Raw genomic sequence first — 16,178 nt, 5'->3', positions numbered from 1 at the left:
GGGGAATGTGGGCTTAGCTTACCTGCCTGGACTTCTTGCTCAGTGCCCTGCAATAAACACTGCACTTCCCTTCATCGCAAGCCAGTGTCAGTAGACGGACTTACTGCATGTGCACAAGCGGACCCTAGTTTGGTTTGGTAACAATTGTGGTGATGGTTATAAAACTCTGAATACACTAAAAATCATTGAATTGTACTCTTTAAATTGGGGAATATATGGTATATAAATGATGTCTCAATAAAGCCATTCCAAAAAACACTAAGCTAAATTAAAGCATAAACTCTCTTCATGCAAAACCTGTCCTTTGGTGGCTGGCTGGCAACCATCCTCTCATCTAACCTTTATGTTCAGAAAATCTTTTCAAAATCAAGAGGAGATTTATTCCCAGGGTAAAAACAAGTATAATAAATGCCTTCTGGAGTTCCCGTCGTGGCACAGTGGTTAACGAATCCGACTAGGAACCATGAGGTTGCAGGTTCAATCCCTGGCCTTGCTCAGTGGGTTAACGAGCCGGCGTTGCTGTGAGCTGTGGTGTAGGTTGCAGACGCGGCTCGGATCCTGCGTTGCTGTGGCTCTGGCGTAGGCCGGTGGCTACAGCTCCGATTCAACCCCTAGCCTGGGAACCTCCATATGCCGTGGGAGCGGCCCAAGAAATAGCAACAACAACAACAACAAAAAAGACAAAAAAAATAAAAATAAAAATAAATGCCTTCTGCTTCCTAATTATGTCCTTTTTTAAAGTATTATTTAATCCAAAGGGAGCATCTACAGAAATGCAGGTGAAAAATCCAATAAGTTCCGATAACTATCAACTGGAATTTACATTATCCAATTAATCTCAATGCTGGCAAAAACCACTCCTTTGTTTTGTTTTGTGGGGAGAAGTAAAATCTCTTGAGAGTGGCAGGAATGAAGACCTGTTCTTCAATGCACTTTGTGTTTGGTTAGTGAGACTGCAATGACACATCCCCGAGCCTCGGGCTGAGTGTTTTGCTAAAATAGGAAAAAATCAGAGTTCCCGTTGTGGCTCAGTGGTTAATGAACCCAATTAGTATCCATGAGGATGCAGGTTGGATCCCTGGCCTCACTCAGTGGGTTAAGGATCTGGTGTTGCTGTGAGCTGTGATGTAGGTCAAAGATGTGGCTTGGATCTGGCATTGCTGTGGCTGTGGTATAGGTCGTCAGCTACAGCTCTGATTCAATCCCTAGCCTGGGACCCTCCATCTGCCGCAGGTACGGCACTAAAAAGACAACAAAAAAAAGGAAAGAAAGAATCCCTCAGGGATACACAAGTCTGGGGTGGTACTTATGCTACAAGATGGGCTTCATCACTAGAATTATCTTTCTAACAAAGACAAATTACCTCCTAAGTTGTATAAGACCCTAAAGAATTAGACGACTGAATCTAAAGTCTGGCTAAGACTTGAGCTGAGATTCAGCAGGATGGCACCTGCCAGGAGACCCCTCTTGGCTGGTCTGCACAAAGGTGAGCAATGGCAGCCGTGATGGCACGTACTCCTCGAGGGACTGTCACACACCACGGTCTCATGTGATACACTCCACAGTCACTGCCGGGGAATAATTTAATTACATTTATTTGCAGATGCTGAAACTGCAGCTCAGGAGTTCCCATCATGGCTCAACAGTTAATGGATCTGACTAGTAACTGTGAGGAAGCAGGTTCGATCCCTGGCCTTGCTCAGTGGGTTAAAGATCCAGCATTGCCATGAGCTGTGGTGTAGGTGGCAGATGCGGCTCGGATCCCACATTGCTGTGGCTGTGGTGCAGGCCAGCGGCTACAGCCCCGATTTGACCCCTAGCCTGGGAACTTCCACATGCCACGGGTGTGGCCCTAAAAAAAGAAAAGAAAAGAAAAAAGAAAAGGAAAAAGAAAAGAAAGGAAAGGAAAGGAAAGGAAAGGAAAGGAAAGGAAAGGAAAGGAAAGGAAAGGAAAGGAAAAGAAAAAAGAAAAGAAAAGAAAACGAAACTGTGGCTCAGAAACATCAGAATCACATAGTGGACGGGGCTTAGCCTTTTGTAGACAGAGCTCTTCGTTCAAATGCTTTAGTCCAACTTCTCAGCTCTATGACTTATGGCAAATTTTTAAGCCTGAGTTTCAATCTCTTCATCTTTATAGTGAAAATAAGAATGCCTCTCTCATAGGCTTGTGAGAACATGGGGTGAATTTACTCATACTCACACACACAAACACACACACACACACACACACACACAGAATGGCCTGGCACTTCAAAAGAGTTTAGCAAGTGGTTACTAAACTGTGGCCTTTTGAGTCCGACTACTTGGGTTAAAATGCCAGGCCTGCCCTCTGCTAAAATTTAGGAAGCTTGTTTTCCCTTATCTAGAAAATGGGGACAATGATAGCAGCTGTCTCATAGATTTGCTGTAACATTTTAACATGATAGAGGTACAGAAAGTCCATAATAAACAGTTGATAAGTGATGGAGACGAAGGGACAATGACAATAAAGGTAATGATTATCCTGACTCTCAAACAACCTGTTCAGGTCACATAACAGGTCCAGGCAGGGTGAAAGCAGATTCCAATTCTAGATCTTCTGACTTTAAACACTGATGTCTATTATTAGACAAGACCACAAAGTTAAGAGAAAGGGTGTGAAATATTTTGGGGTCCCAAGGGGTCTTTTTTGTTTGTTTGTTTTTTGGTTTTTTTTGTCTTTTGATGGCCGTACCCACAGCATATGGAGGTTCCCAGGCTAGGGGTCTAATCGGAGCTACAGCTGCAGGCCTAGGCCACAGACACAGCAATGCCAGATCTGAGCCACGCCTGCGACCTACGCCACAGCTCATGGCAACACCAGATCCTTAACCCACTGAGTGAGGCCAGGGATCGAACCCACAACCTCGTGGTTCCCAGTCGGATTTGTTTCTGCTGCACCATGACGGGAACTCCAAAAACCTCTTCTTAAAAAAAAGAAGGAAACACTTCCTAACTCACTGGAGGAGTTCAGCATTATCACCATGATTCCAAAACTAGACAAAGACATGACAGAAGAAGAAAACCACAGACCAATCTTTCATGAATATGGACAGAAAATCCTCAGCAAGAGTAGTAAAGTGAATCCAACAGCACATAAAAATAACTATATAGCATGACCAAGTGAAACTTATCTAAGTAATATAAGATCAGCTCATGACACAAAAACCCATCAAAATAATATACCACATATAGAATAAAAACAAAAGCCACATGACCATCTCTGTAGATTGAGAAAAAGCATTTGACAAAATCCAACACCCTTTTATGATAAAAACACTCAACAGGAGTTCCTGCTCTGGCACAGTGGGTTAAGTATCTGACTGCAGAGGCTCAGGTCACTGCAGAAGCATTGGTTTGATCCCCAGACTGCACAGTGGGCTCAAGGATCCTACGTTTCCGCAGCTGTGGCACAGGCTGCAGCTGTGACTCAATTTCAATCCCCAGCCCTGAGTGTGGCCATAAAAAATTTTTTAAATTAAAAACCCTTAACAAACCCGGAATAGAAGGGAACTTCTTCAGGAGTTCCTTGGTGGCCTAGAGGTTAGGGATCCAGAGTTGTTACTGCTGTGGCACAGGTTCGATCCCTGGCCTGGGAACTTCTGTATGTCACATGCACAGCCAAAAAAAGAAAAAAAAAAGAGAGAGAGAAAGAGACAGGAACTACTCCACCCAATAAAAGGCATCTGTGAAAAATCCATGGCCAATATCACACTTAATGTTAAAAAATTGAAAGCTTTCCCCCTAAGATTAAAAACAAGATTGTTCACTCATATTCAACATTGTACTGGAGGTACAACATCGTACCAGGGCAATTAGACAGGAAAAGAAACAACGACATCCAGATCAGAAAGGTAGAGATAAAATTATCTCTATTTGCAGATGACATGATCTTATATACAGAAAAGAAAATTTGCTAAAAAGCCATAAGGTAATAAACAAGTCCAGTAAGTTGCAGGATATAAGATCAATATATAAAAAGTATTTGGGGAGTTCCCGTCATGGCTCAGTGTTTAACAAATCTGACTAGGAACCATGAGGTTGTAGGTTCGATCCCTGGCCTCGCTCAATGGGTTAAGGATCCAGCGTTGCCATGAGCCGTGGTGTAGGTCATAAGCGTGGCTCGGATCCCAAGTTGCTGTGGCTGTGGCGTAAGCCGGTGGCTACAGCTCCGATTAGACCCCTAGACTGGGATCCTCCATATGCCATGAGTACAACCCTAAAAAGACACACACAAAAAAAAAGTATTTGAGAACTACCATATGATCCAGAAATCTCACTCTTGGGCACATATCCAGACAAAACTTTCTTTGAAAAAGACAAATGCACCCATATGTTCACTGCAGCACTATTCACAATAGCCAAGACATGGAAACATCCTAAATGCCCATCGACAGATGAATGGATTAAGATGTGATACATACATATACATACAATACAAAATAATGCCATCTCCAGCAACATAGATGGAACTAGAGACTCTCATACTAAGTGAAGTAAGTCAGAAAGAGAAAGACAAATGCCATATAATATCACTTACATCTGTAATCTAATATACAGCACAAATGAACCTTTCCACAGAAAAGAAATGCATGGACTTGGAGAAGAGACTTGTGGTTGCCAAGGGGGAGGGAGTGGAATGGACTGAGAGTCTGGGGTTAACAGATGCAAACTATTGCCTTTGGAATAGATAAGCAATGAAATCCTGCTGTATAACACAGGGAACTATATCTAGACACTTGTGATGGAACATGATGGAGGATAATGTGAGAAAAAGAATGTATATATATATGTGTGTGTATGACTGGGTCATTTTGCTGTACAGTAGAAAATTGACAGAACACTGTAAACAAACTATAAAGGAAAAAAACAAAAATCATTTATAAAAAAATAAAAATAGGAGTTCCTGTAGTGGCACGGCAGAGGAACCATGAGGTTGCAGGTTCCATCCCTGGCCTCAGTGGGTTAAGGATCCGGCGTTGCCATGAGCTGTGGTGTAGGTTGCAGACAAGGCTCGGATCTCGTGTTGCTGTGGCTGTGGCGTAGGCCAGCAGCTATAGCTCCGATTAGACCCCTAGCCTGGGAACCTCCATATGCTTCGGGTGCAGCCGTCAAAAGACAAAAGACAAAAAAAAATAAAAAATAAAATAAAATAAAATAAAATGTATTCGTATTGCTATGCACTTGCAATAAACAATCCAGAAATAAATTTTAAAATCTACATGTAATAGCATCCAAAAGAATAAAATAATACTTAGAAATAAAAATTTAACCAAATAAGTGCAACATCTGTACATTGAAAACTACAAAACACTGAAATTTAAGATCTAAATAAATGGAAAGAAATCCCATCTTCATGGATCAGGAGACTCAATATTGTTCGGATGGCAGCATTCCTCGAACCGATCTAGGAATTCAACACAGTCCCTACTGACCAGCTCAGGCTTCTCTGCCACAGTTGACAAAGCTGATCCTAAAATTCATACAGAAATTTAAGGCACCCCAAATACCCAAAACAATCATGAAAAGGAACAAAGTTGGAGGACTCACATATCTTAATTTCAAAACTTACTTCTAAACCACAGTAATAGAGATAGGTACTGTTATAAAGATAGAATTCATTCATCCATTCATTTATTTTCCTAGTGCTTTCTCTAGCCCAAGGTCAAGTAAGTTACATACTAAGCTTCAATTTCCTTACCCTTATTAGGAGACAAGTCTCCCCGGATTTATCACTTTGTGCAAGGTCTGACCCTTCTAAGCAAGATACGTCTGAATGGTAAACTGGGAAGGAAGCTCAAGATGGGTATCTCCTGAGACATTTGGAGATTACCTCTCTGGAGATGCCAAAAGGTAGTAAAGATATGCCTGTCCTTCCCTTGCCCTCAACGGACACTTGCTTACATTCCAGGGGAATAAGTAATTTCTCTTTCGATAGGGGAGGATGGACGGACCACCAGTTTCCTAATTTGAGGGTTCCTCTCCTATGGAGCCCCCCTCTACATGAGCAGGTAACCTCCTGCCCTCATCACCTTTTCCCGTGGAGCATGGGGCAGGGGAAAATGCTGTTCTGGTTGTGAGCACTAAATCATCTGGGTCTCTGATCCAGGGGTCAAGTGTCAGCTGTCAGCATAGGTATGTATCTAAAAACTGTAGGGATGGAGTTCCCGTCGTGGCGCAGTGGTTAACGAATCCGACTAGGAACCATGAGGTTGCGGGTTCGATCCCTGGCCTCGCTCCGTGGGTTAAGGATCTGGCGTTGCCGTGAGCTGTGGTGTAGGTTGCAGACGCGGCTCAGATCCTGCGTTGCTGTGGCTCTGGCGTAGGCTGGTGGCTACAGCTCCGATTGGACCCCTAGCCTGGGAACCTCCATATGCCGCGGGAGTGGCCCAAGAAATAGCAAAAAGACAAAAAAATAAAAAATAAAAAAATAAATAAAAACTGTAGGGAGTTCCTGTTGTGGCTCAGCGGAAATCAATCTGACTAGTATCCATGAGGACACAGGTTTGATCCCTGGCCTCGCTCAGTGGATTAATTTGGCGTTGCCGTGAGCTGTGGTGTAGGTTGCAGACGCGGCTCAGATCCCGCGTTGCTGTGGCTGTGGTGTAGGCCAGCAGCTAAGGCTCCAATTCAACCCCTAGCCTGGGAACTTCCATATGCCACAGGTGCGGCCCTAAAAAGCAAATAAATAAATAAAACTGTAACAGACTAACTTCTAAGCTTGCAAGTAAGATAAAAATCTCACTTTTCTAAATTTCTTTTTTTTTTAAGATATTTTTTTCCATTATAGCTGGTTTACAGTATTCTGTCAGATTGCTACTGTACAGCAAGGTGACCCAGTCACACATACATATATACATTCTTTTTCTCACATTATCATGCTCCATCCTAAGTGACTAGATATGGTTCCCAGTGCTTTGCAGCCACAACACTTTTCCAAATTTCTTGACTTAAATTTTGTAAAAGGGATAATAGCAGAGCCAGTCCCTTAGGATTTTCATCAAGACTGTATGAAATTATGCATGTAAACACTTAGCTATTATTTGTCAGTCACTGTGGCTTACTCTATTTATTAATTACTCTATTGGAGAGACAATAGGAACTTGAAGCAAGAAAGGGACTTGATTCTTAGGTTTCTGTCTGAAAATCTGAGTCTGAGTCCTGGTTCTGCCATTAATCAGTTTTGTTTTGTTTTGTTTTTTGGTTTTGTTTGTTTGTTTGTTTTTGTCTTTTTCCTTTTCTAGGGCCGCTCCCGTGGCATATGGAGGTTCCCAGGCTAGGGGTTGAATCGAAGCTATAGCTGCCAGCCTACACCACAGCCACAACGCAGGATCCGAGCCGCGTCTGCAACCTACACCACAGCTCACGGCAACGCCAGATCCTTAACCCACGGAGCGAGGCCAGGGATCGAACCCGCAACCTCATGGTTCCTAGTCGGATTTGTTAACCACTGCACCACGATAGGAACTCCTGCCATTAATCAGTTTTGTGACCTAGGACAAGTCACCAGAGCTTTTGCATTCTCATTCGTAAAATGAGACTATTGGAAGAGGTCATCACTTTAAAAAATCCATTCCCAGGAACATAAGACTCATGAGATTATTCTTGGCTGAAAAAAGAGTACTGCGGACACAAGTCAACTTTGCGTCACATGTATCTCCCCTAGAAATCTATAATGCATCTATAGTAAAAACTCTGAGAAGCTTTTGGAAAGGAGATCTGATCGATTTGAATTAGGCCGAAGTTTCCAAAAGTCATTTGACCACAGGACCCTTTTTTCCTCATGACAGCAAATTAGCACCCCAAGGCTGGTGTTGGAGGAAATGCTGAACTAGGTGATCTAAGAGTCTTTCCAACATTAACTGTCTTCTGTCTACCATCATTACCTACATCGACTGCTTCTGTGACTTCAGGCTCAGTTCTAAGTGGGGATGGTCTTCTCATTGACAGAAGCCACATGTGTCACTTGCAAGTCACAGGGCGTAAGCAACGGACAGGTCTGTATTTACACAGAGCCATACTAGTAAGATACGCAGCCGTCAGCGAGTGCACAAGGAGACAATGCTATTGGAAGTTTGTAAATGAGCTTCCCAGTATTCCTGCTTTCCACTGTTCCTGGGAAGCCTTTGCTTTAACAATCAGATGGAAAGAAAAACTTGGAACCAGAAGTCCTTTTTTTTTTTTTTTTTTTTTTTTGTCTTTTGTTGTTGTTGTTGTTGTTGTTGCTATTTCTTGGGCCGCTCCCGCGGCATATGGAGGTTCCCAGGCTAGGGGTTGAATCGGAGCTGTAGCCACCGGCTTACGCCAGAGCCACAGCAACGCAGGATCTGAACCGTGTCTGCAACCTACACCACAGCTCACGGCAACGCCAGATCCTTAACCCACTGAGCAAGGCCAGGGATCGAACCCGCAAACTCATGGTTCCTAGTCGGATTCGTTAACAACTGCGCCACGATGGGAACACCTCTCTTTTTTTAATACCACATCTTCTTCATCCATTCATTGTTTGTTGGACACTTCCATATTTTGGCTATTGTTAATAACGTTGCTACAAACACTGAGGTGCATCTATCTTTTCTTTTTTTTTTTAATTTTTTTTTCTTTTTAGGACCTCACTTGCAGCATAGGGAGGTTCCCAGGTTAAGGGTCCAATCGGAGCTATAGCCGCTGGCCGACACCACAGCCACGGCAATGCAGGATCCAAGCCACCCCTCACGGCAATGCCAGATTCTTAATCCACTGAACAAGGCCAGGGATTGAACCTGTGTCCTCATGGATGCTAGTCAGATTTGTTTCTGTTGAGCCACAATAGGAACTCTGCATCTATCTTTTCAAATTAATATTTTCATTTTCTTTAGGTATATACCCAGCAGTGGATTGCTGGATCATATGTCACTTCTATTTTTAGTTCTTTGAGGAACCTCCATATTGTTTTCCATGGTGGCTGAACCAATTAACAATCCCAGCAGTGTAGGCGGGTTCCTGCTTCCCCAGCACCTTGCCAGCATTTGTTATTTGCGGACTTCTCGATGATGGCCATTCTGACTGGGATGAGGTGCTATCTCATTATGGCTTTAGTTTGCATTTCTCTGATGATTAGCAAGGTTGAACATTTTTTCCTGTCCCTGTTGGCCATCCATTTATCTTCTTTGGAAAATCCAGGTGGTTTTTCTCGACACCCCAGGATGTTGTGTTTCTATTCTGTACTCCTCTAGCAGTGGCATCTATATTTACATTTGCCACCATACTTAGAAAAACCAAATCACAGTTCTGCCCTTAAGATGCTCACAGTCGCATAGCAGTTGCGGTATATTCTTTTATAATTGGCCTTTTTTGCAATGTCCCCCTAGGGTGTTCACGTGTTTTAGAAGGATCCTGCTGGCTCCTCTAGGGGCCTATCTTGAAGGGACAAGACTGGAGTCCAGCAGTCCAAGGAGGGGCTTTTTGGTGTGACCCAAGAGGACTATGATGTGGCCACGTGGATGAGAGAGGCAGGTGGCTTCTACTTCCTGTGGTCATGAGAGCTGGGCCTCAATCCTGGCTCAGCTCCCCAGACTACTGACTTTGGTAACCAACTTCCTGGCATGGTTGTGAGGAATAAATGAGGGAAGAAATGTGTAGTAGCAATTGCTGTTGTTGCAGTGTTACTGACCGACTGTGGAGGTCGACTGGGGAGGGTGGGAGGTGATGGATCAAGGATGTCCTGGGGTTTCTGGCTGAAGGAAGTGGATAGCTTAAGTCGGAAATGACTCAACACCAAGCATGTCAGGTCTTGATGAGATGAGGGCATATTTGGGATCTGTGGGTGGAATATATTCAGGCCTTCACATCTCAGTCCTGGCTGGCTCTGAATCCTGGTCTCCACTCCCATGGGCAGGGCAGGCTGGATCCAGCACAGGCAGCCAGAAGGACAGAACTGATTGGAAAAACAACAGGCCAACTATCCGAAAGGCGAGACCCCCTCACAGGTGCTGTGTGTGGCCCTGGGTAAGTCATCTTACTGTCTGTGGGCTAAGCTCGGACATACGTGAATGTGGGAGATATCTGTGCCCAGCCCTGGCCGTGAAGTACAGATGACAACGATGTTGAAACACCTCCTTTTCCTTCAAGGTCCCACGTGTCACTTCCTCCATGTCACCTTTCCTGGTTCTACAGCCTGAAGCAATTCCTCTCCACTCTGGGCACTTAATTACAGGACTGTGTCTGGCCATTGCCCACCCTGCAGCCCTGGCACAGCCTGGCATCAACAGGCCACACACTGCCACGTCTGCTGCTCCCCTTTCCTGCAGGGGCCAGGATGAGCCCATGGCTGGTCCAGAACCCAGAGCCAGTCATGATCCTGGCTGATGGGGCCACTGGGAGTCTTCAGGTAAGGTGTCTGAGTGTGAAGGAGAACAAATGGAATCCAGACACACCCAGGGGCCACACAGAAGGAGCCACAGACACAATCAGTGAAGGATTTTTAAAAATCATTTATTAAACCCTTACAGTTACCAGTGGAGGTGGGTGGGTGTGCTTTTCCAGAACAATTTCACATGAACAAAAAAGTGTTTGGAGACATTCTGTGAGCCAGTGGAAGAGGTTTCCAGAGGGTTCACCAGTCAAAGACCAGTCAGTCTGTTCTGTGGGGGCTCTGGAGAGGCTCGCTGACTCTGAAGAGTGGAGTCAGCAGAAACTGCCCCCCTGCCAGCAGTGGTGAGGCAGTGCCTGCATCCAGGCCTTCCGCAAGCTCTTCTTCTGAGGCTTTGCACTTCCCAGGGGCAGGCTGGGCTGGGAGGACAAGGGTCAAAGGGATATAAAGGCCCAGGTAGGTCCAAAGAAAGGGCTACTTCTTCAGATGAGGTGGCCTCCGCCAGTTCCTTCCACTCCCCACCCAAGGCCACTTAGGCAGCCCAGCATCCCCTACCCTGGCTCAAGTGGCCTCCTCTGTCCTCTTTTAGGAACAGGAGGTCACAGGGCTTCCCATCTGATGAGTCTGGAAGCTGGTACACATCCACGTGCCAGCGCTCCCACATATAGAGCACCCACATGCAAACCGGGCACAGCTGGACATCTGGGCAGAGCCACACACAGCTCCCCGACTTCCACACATGCACACAAGTGCAAGACACAAGGTCACACTCCAACACTGTCACCCCAAGTGCATAAAAACATTCCCCATAGACGTCAAAGACAGGCATGTTCATATACAGCAATTCATACACACACACACACACACACACACACACCGCACATACACACGGGCCCTCATAAATACTCTCTGCTTACACACTTTATATAACATCTATGTAGCAGCTACTGTGGGCTTCTGCTCAGATCCCCTGCTTCTCTCTGCACTGAAGCATCCGCTCATCCAGGCAAGGTCACCCAGCAGGACAGAGTCCAAAAGCAGAGGTACAAAAGCCAGGCCCCCCTGCCCTGGTTCAGGACCACTCTTCAGGGCCATGATAGCTTCAGAACCTTTGTTATTGCAGCAACACAATTCCTCCCCTTACCCAGTCCTGCTCCTGTCATTTCCAGGAGGCGAGGGCCACAGTGCTCCTCCAAGAGGTACAAGTCTGAGCAGAGCTCTCTCTTTTCTTAAGGGTCTTCAGTCCTCTAATCTGGACATGATTAGAACTTTTCTTCCTGCAGCCTGAAGTTGACCTGCAGCCTGGGCCTGGAGCAGAAGCCCCAAGATGATTCCTGGACAGGCCACCAAAGAGCTGACTCCAGGTTTGGAACAGATTGGGGGAGCCTCCCTAATATCTGCATTCAGTGCTGAAATTGGTAAAAGGAATCCCCGCTCCACCTGTGCTTCTGTTCCTCATCTCAAGCCCCAGTTGGCTCTGTGACTGCGGGCAAGACTTCCCTCCTTTGGCCTCAAGTTTTCCATATATACAGTGGGACACAGGCTTCCTGCAGTATCTCTAAAGGGGTGCAAGGCCTGGTCTAGACCTATGCTGCTCAAAATGGGGTCCACTGGCCAGCAGCACTGGCCTCACTGGTTAGAGAAGCTGAATCGCAGGCCCCACCCAAGACTTGCCGCGTCAGAATCTGCATTTTCACAAGATCCCTGGGTGGTTCCGATGAAGTCCCAGAGAAGCTCCAGACACCGTGGAACAGAGCACAGTATCCAGTCATTTCTAACTGCTGGAATCCAGGGCCTGTGAATGTCTGAACCCAAACATCAGCCAGACTGCCCAGCGAGGGGCTTGCATGTGGTTGTTTTTCTTTTTCTTTCTTTCCCTTTTTTTTTTTAGGGCCATAGGTGCGGCATATGGAAGTTCCCTGGCAGAGTCGAATCAGAGCTACAGCTGCCACCCCATGCCATAGCCACACTAACGCCAGATCCAAGTCAGGTCTTCGAGCTACACCACAGCTCACAGGAACGCTGGATCCTCAACCCACTGAGTGAGGCCAGGGATCGAACCTGTATCCTCATGGATACTAGTAGGAGTCTTAACCCTCTGAGCCACAACAGGAACTCCTGTGGGCATTTTGCTCAAACCATTTTTTAAAATCAAAGTATAATTAATTTACAGTGTTGTGTTCATTTCAGGGATACAGCAAAGTGACTCAGTTATACAAACATACATATATTCTTTTTCAGATTCTTTTCCATTATAGGTTATCACAAGCTACTGAATATAGTTCTCTGTGCTACACAGTAGGTCCCTATTGTTTATCTATTTTATACAGCAGTGTGTATGTTAATCCCCAAATCCTAATTTATCCCTCCCCCAACCCCTGCACATGGGTTGTTGAAATTTATATTTTTTAAAGACTCATGGACTATAAGCATATACACATGAGTGCTTACTTGGAAGTTTCCATGTAAAACACAGAGATGTATGGCTATCATGACTGACTCTAGAGCAGGGGTGGCTGCTAGTGGACTCCCTGATTGGAACGGCAGGATGGCTTAAAGGATCTGCAGCTGCTAATTGGCAGATGATGACCAAAACCTGAAATGCAGGATTGAAGAATCCAGGTAATTAACAGTAGGACTCAGGGGGTAGGAGGTGGAAGATTAAAAAAAATAACCCGGGAAATGGCCAGAAAAGATGATCAGTCAGAAGAGGGAAGCTGGAGTTCCCGTCGTGGCTCAGAGGAAACGAATCTGACGAGTATCCATGAGGGCGCAGGCCAATCCCTGGCCTCACTCAGTGGGTCAAGGATCTGGTGTTGCCGTGAGCTGTGGTGTAGGTCACAGACAAGGCTCGGATCTGGTGTGGCTCTGGCTGTGGCGTAGGCCAGTGGCTACAGCTCCGATTCAACCCCTAGCTTGGGAACCTCTATATGCTGCGGGTGCAGTCCTAAGACCAAAAAAAAAAAAAAAAGAACAGGGAAGCTGACGAGTCGCCACCTTCTCCTGGAGGTAGAGGCAGCAGGTGGAGAGCCACCCTGACTGTGGTGAGAAGAAAGACAGGGGATAGTGGGGGCAGAAGGGACAGGCTAGACAGTGAGGAGGGACACAAGCCATGCTTTCTCCCTCCTTCCTCCCCCACATGTGAAATATGCTACATTCTGCAAAGGTCAGATCAAATGCCACCTCCTCCATAAAGGCCTCCCTGATTTCCACAGCTGGTACCGAGTCCTCTCTCTTGTCCCCTCCCCTAGCTCTCCATCTGATCTTGGCACACTGTGCCTCCTCCTATTCTAACTCCCTTAAAAGGTAGCTAGTGTGTACCCTTTACACTTGGTTTCTGTGCTCCTTCCTTTAGACCCCTGCCTGGAACGGAGACACAGTGGCTGAAGTTGTGACTACATCTTGGACCACTGGTTGAGGGCCACATCTTAGGAAGGCTGGAGGTCAAGCTGGGTCCCTGAGGATTTTGTGTGGCAAAAATGCCACGCCAGGCCTGGACTTCCTATCTCCAGATTTTTATGTGAGAGAAGTACAGTTTACCTTGTTTAAACCAATTATTTTGGGTTTCTATTATTTGCAGGCAACCTCATTTTTAACTGATACACTGGGAATTATTTCAGACTCCTTTTTTACTTCTCCTTGCATTTAATCACCCAATTTTTTGTTGTTGTTGTTGTTGTTGTTGTTGTTTTGCTTTTTAGGGCCGCACTCATGGCATATGGAGGTTCCCCGGCTAGGGGTCTAGTCAGAGCTGTAGCTGCTGGCCTACACCATGCCACAACATCACAGGATCCAAGCTAGGTCTGTGACCTACACCACAGCTCGCGGCAACGCCGCATCCTTAACCCAAGCAAGACCAGGGATTGAACTTGTGTCCTCATGGATGCTAGTCAGATTCGTTAACCGCTAAGCTATGACGGGAACGCCCACCAAACACTGTTGATGCTTCCTCCCTGATACATCCCAGATCTGTAACCTTTTCTGCACCATTTATTGCTACCTCTACGTGAACTCAGACAGTCAAGACTTTCTTACTTGGATTATTGTGTCAGCCTTTTTTTGACCTAGTCTCCCTACCTCTTAGGATTTCCTTTCCAGTCCACCTTTCATACCAGGGACTCGAATTAACTTTCTTATGAGAAAGTTAAATGCACGTATTACAGAGACCCACACCCAGAATGGTGATGTGTTAATATTATCTGTCATTTTTTATGAGGCAAATATGACACTCTCTTGTGCCCTCCTGATCCTGAACTGAACTGTATCTCTGGTGTATTCTTTCAGATTTTTTACATACAGTTTTGAATGAACAGTATGGTTTTGTGTATTTAACAATTTGATCTAACAGCACCATACTATACCTAGAGTTCTGTGACTTGCTTTTTTATGTTTTTGAGGTCTATACATGTTGATATCTGTAAACTGAGCTCCTTTATGTCAGTAGTTTATAATGCTTCATTGTGTGACTGGAACAGCCCATCCACCTATTTCGCTATTGATAAGCAACTAGGTTGCTCCTGTGTTGTGCTTTCATAAACAATGCTTCACAGACATTCTTAAACCTATGAGAGGTCTCTAGGATCTATACCGGGAAGTATAACTGCTAGGTCCTAGGGATAGTGATTGCTATGGGTTGAAATGCATCCTCCAAAATAAGATATGGTGAAGTTCTAGCCCCCTGTTCCTATGAATGTGACTTATTTGCAAGTGGGGTCTTTGCAGAGGTCAGCAAGTTAAGACGAAGCCATTAAGGTGGTGCCTGACCCAATATTATCAGCATCTGTGTAAGAAGAGAGACACAGGGAGAGAACACCAAATGTAGAGGCAGAGATGAGATGCCTCAAGTGAGACGCCATTCAGCTCCAGTGAGATGTCAACAAGCCAGGGAACAACAAGACTGCTGGCAACTGCCAGAAGCTAGGAGAAACACAAGGGACAGATTCTGTCCCAGAGACTCCAGAAGGAATGAACCCTGCCTTGATTTTGGACTTCTGGTATCTAGAATAAATTTGTGAAAGAATAAGTTTCTGTAGTCTTAAGCCATCAGGTTGTAGTAATCTGTCACTGCGGCGCTGGTAGCAAACTAACACAGTGGTGGAACTGAAGTCATGGCAGGTCGGGGCATAGGCTGAGGTCTGAGAGAGTGCAGAGGAGTCTAAGACAATAAGTTGGGGCTGGACTGGGAAGCGCCTAAAATGTGACCCCAGAGAGGCATCTACACTGATTCATTCAGGCAACAGGGGACAGGGTTCTACTTGGGTTTTAGAGAAGAGGGTCAGAGAAACTGGCATTGTTTTGAGTGGACCTGTGTAAATCGCTCAACTTCTGAGGTCACAAATTCACTCGCTTTTTCCTTTCAGAATGATTAATTCCCTTCCACACACAACTGCAAGGACTTGGCAAAACAAGTTTGTCATTAATAACCACGGTTTGTTTCGTGCCTAGTAAACCAGGCCTGTTTTTAGACATAAGCGGCTAATCTCACTTAATCCTCACAAGTGCTCCCGAGAGACAAGGCATGTTATCTTCTCCGCAGCAGAGATTAGAAAACATTTAGGAAGAAGGTGAGGTGATTCGCATTTAGGAAAATATCTGGCTAAAGATTTAACATCGGCCACTAGGTGACAGGCTTTATGGCCTTAGGCAAATTACTTCACCTACGTCAGCCTACCTTTTTCCATCTTTCAAACTGGCATAATAGCAGCTATCTCTTCAGTCTGGTCCGTCGTGACTAGATGACTGATGCTCGTCCAGCGCTGCGAACTGCGATTAAACTGCGCAGTCACCGTTCTCCGAGACCACGTGGCCC

At 45.4% G+C, this 16,178-nt stretch overlaps 1 protein-coding gene across 9 annotated transcripts in view; it reads right to left on the bottom strand.

The window, feature by feature from the left end:
- LOC146402252 (uncharacterized) overlaps positions 1 to 16,163 on the bottom strand; it is a 1,625,488-nt gene extending 1,609,325 nt beyond the window's left edge. For all 9 annotated transcript variants that reach the window (XR_014805638.1, XR_014805639.1, XR_014805640.1 and 6 more), the window contains exon 1: positions 16,041 to 16,163. The gene's annotated coding sequence lies outside the window, so the exon portion shown is untranslated. The remainder of the gene's footprint in view (positions 1 to 16,040) is intronic.
- Between the last annotated feature and the right edge of the window lie 15 nt (positions 16,164 to 16,178).

This window comes from Sus scrofa, chromosome 6 (genome assembly GCF_054392235.1).
Source record: "Sus scrofa isolate SSC_HxYL_T2T_F1_AM1 chromosome 6, Sscrofa_HxYL_maternal_Yorkshire_Landrace_v2.0, whole genome shotgun sequence".
In the NCBI taxonomy this organism is placed as follows: domain Eukaryota; kingdom Metazoa; phylum Chordata; class Mammalia; order Artiodactyla; family Suidae; genus Sus; species Sus scrofa.
This window is presented reverse-complemented; position numbering and strand designations above follow the sequence as displayed.